The following is a 10,097-nucleotide window of genomic DNA, read 5'->3' on the forward strand; positions in this document are numbered from 1 at the left end:
GTTTGTTTCAGCACAGTGAAGAAGCCCAGCCCATTATTAAAAATGCTGAACATCTGAAGTGTGGCAACTTAATTTTAGGTTCTTATTCCCCAAGAAGGAGTCTGTCATCCTTACAGGATGTGGAGGCACCACTGAGAATTTAGTTTACAGCATTTTCTTGCTGGGAGTCATATTAACCAATGCGATGTCCAACCCATATCCACATCATTTGTGGTAAGAAGCCATCTGAGATTGAGATTTAAAACAGCAAGCACACACACCCCTCCTTTGATCCTAGAATTATTTTCTTCCAATCTTCTTAGTCTTCATCAAACGCTTCAATGAAATAATTGGAAAGTGTTTGCGATATTGGCGGAAAGCTTTTCCTTAGCTTCATTTCTGGAAACAATTAAGCCTTTTTCAGCAATACTCTTTAAAAATTACAAAGAAAAAAAAAGAACACAAAAATCTGAAAAAAACATAAATCCTGCATCATAAGCAAAGGACAAGCATGGAAAATTTAAATTCAGCAATTAGTTTAACCAAGTTATACATATGTGCAAGCTGTAGCTTTTCATATTTCCATTGAGTTAGACAGTCTTAATTTAGACATTACTACTTGCTATGCCTATAACACAATACCTCTCCCTTGCCCTTCCAAAAATGAAAAGGTTGCAGTTACAGGATTACTCAGTTGATAGTTTCTATTTAAACTCTTTTAGACTCAGATAATGTAGAAATAAGACTCAGTGTCTTATTTCTAATCTGTCTGAGTATTTCTCTAATCTAATGAACATATGAAGTAAAATAACCAGACACTGGCAAGAACAGGCTGTTTGGACACTTCACTTTCAAGCTACTGTGCAAATAAATATTTCAAAGCTTAACTTCATTCAAACAATCCAGTGGTTTGTGTTGCTATTCTTGTCCATCTTCTATGTTCAGTCCTCTAGTTCTTAAAATTCTTCCAAAAATTTTCAGTACTTGTTTTTAATTTACTGTTCTTACACAAAGACCTGCCAGCTGCTGTCCTGTGATTTGAAAATTGGTTCCAAACATAATGATTGTTTAATATATTTCCTGAACTAAAATCTGAGAGTATAGTCTTGATACTATAATAATAATAGCAAAAAGTAACTGTCAACCCCCCAAAAAAATCTTGCTGCCTGATATCTGAGATTCCTTAGTTTTCTGTGTCACCTTAATTTTTCTTCAATGGAGAAACTTGCAAAGGATTGAGCTATGTTCATGTATCACAGCTGAACACAGGCTAATATCTTTCCTAATTTTTAACTATCTATGTCAAAAGCTTTGTACCAACATGAAACAAAGCATCATTTATTCACTTGCCTCCATTCTCTGTCAGACTGCCTATAATAGCAATAGTTCTTTTGATAACTTCTACATGTCTTGCCTGTTGTATCTTGTAATCTTGCTTATTATCTTTCTCAGCATGTCTTGCAGATTAGTACAAAAGTAGAGGGAAAGGTTAAATAGGAAGTGTTATATAAATATCCACCACCATCCAAGCGTGCTTGAGTTCAGCAGGCACCGTTTCTCTCTTGCTGTGCTGGATATAGATTTTGGCAGCCTTGAAAACTTCTAAGAGAATGTTGCAAAACTAAGAAAACATTAAATTAAAAGCTTCATCAATACAATTTAAATATATGTATTTTTAAATATGTAGTGTAATCCTCCTGCTCATTTGTATTATTAATAAGCCAAGGAAAATCACAATGGATTTTTTAAAAATCTATTTGATTAATTTAGATTGTAAATCTCATTCATATTCCATTAGCTACTGCTAGTGTCTTCTGTGGATCATGCTGGCAGAATATATGATAAAAGACTTCCAGAGCTGAGAGTTTTCCCAAGATGATCAAAGCACTGCAAATTTTGCTGTTTCACTGCAGCTGGGTCATCGGTTTCCAAAGTATCTCATGCTGGCTGAGAAGAGCAAAAAAAGGCTATTCAGAGATGAGTTGGAAAATACTCCCCTGCCAGGAAAAGCGATAACTGAGCCTCTAAGTGAGGTGGAATATCTGGGTACTTCCGAAATCATAAAAAAATGTTCCCTCAGCTATCTAGTGTGATATTTCAGACTTTTGGAGCACTGGCTGGTCTTCCTCAAATCTAAGATTTCTTTCCACATGACAGTAGAGTACTTCATGCTCAGAAGTGAAGAGAAAGCATGTGGTTTTTTCTTATCAGGCCAAATAAATTTGTTCCATGCACCTCAGCAATTTATTTCCCTTCTTTATTTACAGAGAAAGGGAGAGTGAACTTAAACAAAAATTTATACAGGCACATCCAGATATACACATATATACAAAGAGAACATATATATGGAAACATAAAATATATGCATGCACAAAGACACACGTATCTAGCCAAAGAAAGAAGGAAAGACACACAAACACATGTACACATATAAGGATCTGCTCCTTTGGAGAAAACAGATATATCTGCAAAATGTTACACTTAATTTATAATTAACTTGATAGAATGTTATAATCCTGGAGTTTCTGTTTGGCTTTTTGGTCTAAGTGAGGATTGAAAGCAAATTATGATACAGACAGACACACTGAAAAGCGTGCCACAGGATTGCTTTTGGAGTAAGTCACTATTACCCAGGCTATTAGAAACTGGCTGTAAGTAACAGCATCTCAACTCCCATTTTTCTTCCACGGGTACTTAAACTCACAGAACATCTGCAACAGGGAGATGGCAAAAAGCAGTTGGACATTGTTGAACAGGAAGCAAGCTTTAGCCATTTTTTTTCCTCATACCTGGGACCAAAATTTCACATTTCAGCCTCTAATTATTAATACCTTGCTGCTTATATACTTTAATCAACTATAGTTAAATTTTACAGACAGCTTTTAGTAAGGGTGGCAAAAGCTAAAACAGTGTCTGTATGACTCAGTAAAAGAAATTAAGCTACATTTTGCTCTCAGGAGTGGTCTGACATCTCTAATTACTGCAAGTTTTTATTTTCCGCTGTTTGGTGGAACCCCATACAATGTCAGGAAGCACAATTCTAATCTTCAGTAATTGAATTTGGCTGGTTGGATACATCAGCCTGTATGAAGAAATCTCTAATGAGGGACAGCTCAAGACAGTCTACTGAATAAGTCTCCCATGATCAAGTAGTTTATTTCCTGTATTTTCAAATGTCATGTATCCACGTGTTACCATGTTTTATGTGAGGTTAATCAGAGAGAAAAATACCACAACTTTTCTGATTCTGTTAGCTAACAAATATTAAGCCTGTCACCATTTGCTGTGTGTGATTATGCAGAATCAGCCTGTTTCTTATTTGTTTTATTTTTTATGAGCAGGGAATCTCCCTCAGATTCACTGACATGTTGAATGAATCACCAGAACTATTTTTATTTTAATAATAGGTCTTTTATAAAAGTTCAGCTGGGTAAGCTGAATACTCTTAAACATTGTCCAGCAGTTTAAGAATGGAACTGAAAGCTGTAAGAAAAAAATGTAACAGGATATATTTTGTTTTAAAGGCTTGGCACAATATATTCCAAATACATTCCAAAGTGAATTCTGAAATACCAAAAAAAGTCACAATAAAAAAACCTCAAAACTCAGTCCCTCAAACCTTTTCTTGCAGATAATTTTGGTGATGGTGTGTCATAGATCCGGAGGATTGCCTCATGCCTCCTCTATTTTTAACCGTTTACATGTAATTCTCTTGACACAGCAAGAATCCATTTATATAAGTCAAAACACTATGATTAATGGAACAGCATGACATATAGCATAAGTTCATGGGGCCAAGCACATCTTTGTTGTAAGTGTGTGTCTTACAGTGCTTCCCAGGGTACACAAAATGTTCATTAATGAGGGGAAAAGGAATGAGATCCTTGCTTTTCTCATTATTGTTGGCTTCATGGTCGTTATGAAGCACAATTTTCTGTCAGTGTGTTGAGGTGACTAGGGAATAAATAGATTAACGTTCCTTTTGTTCTGCAAGGTTATGAGAAAGTTGAGGATATGGTCTGTTTGAGGGCAATTCTTCAAGATGTCCTTGAAGACAGAGAAAACAGAGAAAACTCTGCAAATTCCTCTGGCCTTAGAAAGTGGCTAAAAATTCATTTGAAAGTGTTCCTCCTTTACAGCAGTGTGTGAAAAACAACAACAAAAAAATGGTATAAGAGATTTTGCCCGAGTTTTCCCTTTCTTTCCAATACTGCCTTTTATAAAGAAAACACTTCTCCCATACAATAATTATTACAATATACAGCTATCATGCAATCAAGAGGAATGAATACACTGTGCATTGCACCAGGAGGTGCTGCTTCATTATGATTGCAGTAAAAAGGCACTCGATAAAGGAAATTTTAAATCAGCATTTAATAGAGCTAGCATTATAAAGGGAGGGTGATATAGATAACTTTTCTTCCCTTCAAGTTCCAGAAACTCTGAGTTGTGCAGTGCCAAACAGGCTTCTAATCAGGATGAGGAATGCTGGGAAGAGCCCACCCATTGTACAGTTGCCCCAGTTTGGTAATCTGAACTATTCTAAAAAAGTAAACAACTCTACTCATTATTTCTACTGCCAAGCAAAGAAGATGTGCACACGTGAACTCGCACTGTGAGATAAAGGCAAAGCCATGCAAGCAGCGTAAATGCTGGCACTGAGTGGGAGCTGACTGCAAGCTTCTCTTTTATAATTACTATGCCAGTTTATTTTATTCAAGGGATGTGAACAGCACAACATGGGTCTGAAGGCCATGCCGTACGTGTCACACAGCAGTGCAAGCTCTGCACAGGTCTGCACCTGCTCGGGTGAGTTGTGATGTGGGTCACCAACTCCCCAGCTACAGTGGTCTGCTTGTCAGCATCATTACCTGCAGTTATGAAGGCACATAATCTTCAGGAAAACAAATAATACATCAGCTAACCCCACCTTGCCTAACTGCATTGTAAGCAATCTTATTATCCACACATCCACTGCCCCGCATATTGTGTTACAGATGTGAGACCCAAAGATGAAGACAAATAAATTTTAATTATATAATTGTTGCAGTTTACAATACGAAGAATGTATTATAAGATGCCTGTTATTGTTGTCTTATAACTATGGATATTTGTTTATGTACATTTGCTGTAATAACAGCACAGTAATATTGTCACTAGGACTGCCTTGTAACACTTCTTATTCAGATTTTAAGCAAGATATTAGCAGAATTTTTAAAAGCAACTTATCAGGATAGTAACACCTTTTTTGCACACTGTAAAAAAAACCTTTGACAAGATGTTAACTTTCTAAACCTCCATTTTTATATAAGAAAGGCCCTTTGCATCACTTATTCAAGTCCCAATTGCCATACTTTCCCTTTGCTTTTTCAAAATAATCCAATTTTTAATTTCCTTTCAGTTTCCAGTCTCACTTTACTGAAAAAGAGGATTCAGTTAAGAAACAGTTAAGAATTTCTTTGTCTAGACAATTTGGAGTCCAGGAACTTTCCCACTGATTTCAGAGAGATGTTTGGTTTGCTAGCTTCAAAGGAGCTGCATGCATTTGTCATCCGTGATTACCAGGGTTTTTTTCCCAGTTTAGTAAATAGGGTTTTATTAAAATGTTCCTCATTTTGTCTGTTATTGTAACATTCCGAAGAAGCTCATAAAAACACAGAGCAGTTCTTAGTAGGCAAGTACAGCAACTCAATCTGTTGACCCTTTGTCGTAGAAGCAAGGAAAAAAAAACTCTAGTTTTGATTCAGAGCCTGAATTAATTTTTGACTAACACTGGTAATAAAGGTAACAGGGAAACCCATAGATGTGTTGTTAATTCAAGGGTTATAGAACATACATATGATATCAAGTGTGCTTTGAATGATACAGAGCACCACAGGAGGTACTTAGGCATGACAGCACCGCTTGTTCTTTTAATTTTATAATTTGACTATCCATCTCATGTCATTCTACCCCTCACTTGTCAAGACTCACACTGCTGGCTGCCATCTCCAGTCCTGGCAGCTGTGAGACATGATATATTTATGTCTCTTAACCACTCAGTGATCTGGCACATCAGACATGGCCAGTCTGTGAATTCTTTGATATAACGGCCAGCTGTGCTTGATGAATGGGGTCATGGAGAAGGGAATAAGCAGCAGTACTGCTGCCAGCATGCATTTTCCTTTTTGGAGGTCCCACATTCAAAGAAGTGCTTAGTAGGTGGTACACAGCTGCAGTTCAACATGATAACATCCACAGTCCAATGTGATAGCATCTTTCTTGTTGCAGTATCCCATGCGTCAGAAGCATCAGTCTCACCACATATGAAGAGTAGCAGCGGGTCTTGCATATAGGGAATAAAGAAACATGAGAGATATACCTCCCAGGAAAATAAAAGTTTGCTTATTCAAAAGAGTAAGCAGAAGCTCAGAACTTCCCATGTGATAAAGACCCTTCAAAAATAGGAGTGCTCTCAATTACCACTACACCGTCTCTTTATTGCTTGCACTCTCTTTCACTCACCATTATATCATCTATGAAACTCAGCTTTCTTCCAAGTAAAAAGGTGGGGATGCTCACAGAATGGGTGAACATTTGGGTGGCTCTTGAACCAGGCTCAACTGGTTTATGGCAGGTGAGATTCTAACTCAGATAATTACAAAAGCTACTAGAATTTCCGCTAACTAATGGCTCCATGCTGGTGTTATTGGACTGAACCAGAAAGAAAAGGTTTTAAGGAAAAAACAGTATATCTTTTCTTAGGCCAAGAGAAATAGATGCAAAAACTATACACACCTTTCGGGCAAACAAATAAATTTTTAACTTTAAACATCAAGAAATTGCAACAGCTCTAACAAACCACTATTTCTTCTGCAGGATGATAACCTGTCACAATCTACTTCATGTGCTTCCTCACTGTGTGCAGTGGCTTCTGTCTGATCATATTTTTCAGGAAACATCATTGAGGGGTGATTAATAGAGTGTTAAATGTTCTCTGTGAGGATTTGCTCTGCCTTTTATCGTTCAAAACCTGCTGTGGTCAATTTGCAAACAATAAAAGAGAGGAAATTATATTAAAAGCTATACTTATGCTTGTACAGCTTTTAGAATATTTTCACGGTAGCTGGCTGCATTGAAAGATTGCAAATGCATTTTTGAAAGCATGCAGATAAATAAAACCCAGGTTAGGTAAAAGAAATATATAAAGTCCTTGAAGTTCCTTATTTCTGCTCTGGGTAAGCTTGTGAATGATGTGCTCTGAGATTCCTTTGTAAACCAAACTATTTGAATGAAAAAAAGATCCTATGACATAGCTGCTCCTAGAAATGTCTCCATGAGATTTCCACCATAAAGGTGTGGTCACACTGGACCTATTTGTCATCTTCCCATATCTGTTACGTACTAAATGGTCAACAACCCCATAGATTATCATGAAGATTACATAGATAAAAATCACAAGCCCAGACTAAAGCTAGCAAACAAATCTTTCTTTTACAAATGCATCTACCAAATAGGAAAATCTAGGAAAGATAGGAATGTAATGAAACACCAAATAAATGTAATAAACTGCCCCCCTCCCTCCCCCCAGTAAATGTAAATAAACCCCAAGATTTCTCAGTTTCTTGGAGAAGGATGTTGATTACCTGTTTCAGTTATTAGACTTTTTTTTTAACTGGCTCCAAAGATGGGAATTTCAAAATTTTCTCAAGAAAAATAATACATTGTTCAACTGTTCTTACAGTTACAAAGTTTTAGTATCTGGCCTAGAGCTTGCTTGAAGTAAGATTCTCATACTACCCTCATTGAGCCTGAAAAACAACTCATCACTTTTTTTATAAGAACTACATATTCTCTTAACTGTTGAGTTTAATATTTGGCCTTTTTTTCCCTTAGGCAGGACAAGCTCATCTAGTTTCAATTAGCATTATAAGTTATCTTTTCTAAATCACTTCCTTGGATTCTTTCCAATTTCTTTGTTTTTGAGCCTGACTGCAAGAAAAGTATGTCCATTATGTTCATTCACACAGCACTCTTGAATAGATTTCAAAGTGATAAGGTTTTGTTCGGAATGTCATGTTGTTAACTTGTGCAACTCCTACACCTTCTTCACTGTTTATTGTGCATCCATTGTCTTTCTTTTGAATATAATTCTCACATTTATATTTATTGGTGGGGGGGGAGTGATTTTTTTTTTATTATTTCCAATCATTTCGCCCATCTAGAAAGATCCTTCAGAATTGCAACTTGGTCTGATGTACTTTAATATTTTTCAATTTAATAATACTTACATATTTTTGAAATGTCTTCTTTATACCTGGTAGCCATTAATGAATGTGGGAAGTCACCCGACCTAAGCTGGATTCAGCTGACATGTTTTTCTTCCCACTTTATAAAAGATAAATTACATTTCTTTAGTTTGGACATGAGGACATCCCATATGTCTGTGTAACAACAAAAAAATCTGCTAAAGTAAGATATAGTATATCAATCCTCTCTTCCCATACTCTGGACAAACTACTTGTGTGAGAACAAGATTGTTCTCACATAATTGTTTTGTGAGATTGTGGTTATACGATTTGTTACAGAAACAGGCAGAGCAGCTGCTTCCTATCACTGTTATTCTACAGATGCCCTTAAATTGATTGTTTAATAATGAGCTAAACAAAGTACCTCTCTTAATACCAGAGTTTTGCTGATCCATGTTTTCTCAACTACAGCTTTGGTATTTTTTTCCAGTCTTCTTGTACCACAACTGGACTTCACAAGCATTTGAAGATAATCACTAAAACATGCAAGTGAACTCAATAGTGTTTTAGGAATTTTATCAGATCTAGACATGAATACCCTAGTTAAATTTCCTATTTATTGCTTTTCTGGTCTATATTCCTACATCCATTTCTGTTACTAGATGCTAGTTGTGTTTTGGATTTGGCTACAGTGAATCTCTTTTTGTGAAGGCCAAAAAATTTATCAACAACTGCAGTAATTTTCAATCTGCACAGTTGTAATAAGTCACCTTGTTATTCTGCTTCTGCAAATAGAAGATAAACAAATCTTTCTTCTGCATTTACAAAGCAAAAGCAATAAATGTTTTTCCTTTCCATGGAAATTATCCAGAAACTGCTTTGATTGATCAAGTAAAATCTTAGAAACCTTTTCAAACCATGAGCAAACACCTAATTTCCCAGCATTCCCCAAATCAGAAAAGAACAAACTACATTGCCTTTGAATGCATGGGTCTTGCTTGGTCTGAAAAAGGAATGAAGACTTTTGAAGAAAAAAAAAAAAATTAATGAAGTGTTGCATCCTTGAAGTAATGTGAATTTATCGTTAATTTATTTAACACAACTTGCAGATAATTACCTGGAAATAAAAGAAATTATGATTTAAACTCAGTGTCCTACTTGCCTGACTGCCTTCATTTGATGGATGATTCAGCACATAGAGTGACACATAGATTCAGGCCCAAGACTATAAGTCCTAGAACAGACTTAGTTTCCCTGTGAATATCTTTATTTCTACAAAAGGGACTCAAGATAGAAATCCTGGACAACAGGCATATCAGCACAGAAAGAGTATGACAGACACAACATATGGCCCAACACTGCTTGAGTGTAAAAAGCATTCATTTGATATTTTTAAGTTGTGGTTACATTTATTTTGGAAGAAAATTATATTTTATGTCTCTCATTGGGAGTATATTTTCACAAAAGGGGTAAAGGCAAACATAATGAAAATTCTAACACATAAAAAAAAAAATTAAGTCCCCTTTTGAAGGAATTTTGCAAGCATGCAAGTTTTGACTTAAGAAAATGTCTAGAGCCAAATCTTTCATTTCTTAGCCTCCAAAACTTCCATTGGCAGCTGTGAAAATTCTGGACTGGGGAATAAAACATGACCTGATGCCTTCTTTGATCCTAAAAGATCAAATGTTTGAATTTGGGTTTGGATTCTGTTTTCTTCCCTTAACATAAAAAGAAATCTACTTAACAGAAATATACAGAAGTAATTCAGCACCCAAAAATATTTCTAAATTCCCATAACTGTTAAGTGAAGGCCGGACAAATGATTAAAAGTGCTTGACTCCTACTACAATGCCAAATGCTGACTTCAGACTATTTTACAGGATGTATTAT

Source organism: Taeniopygia guttata, chromosome 1 (genome assembly GCF_048771995.1).
Source record: "Taeniopygia guttata chromosome 1, bTaeGut7.mat, whole genome shotgun sequence".
Lineage (NCBI taxonomy): Eukaryota > Metazoa > Chordata > Aves > Passeriformes > Estrildidae > Taeniopygia > Taeniopygia guttata.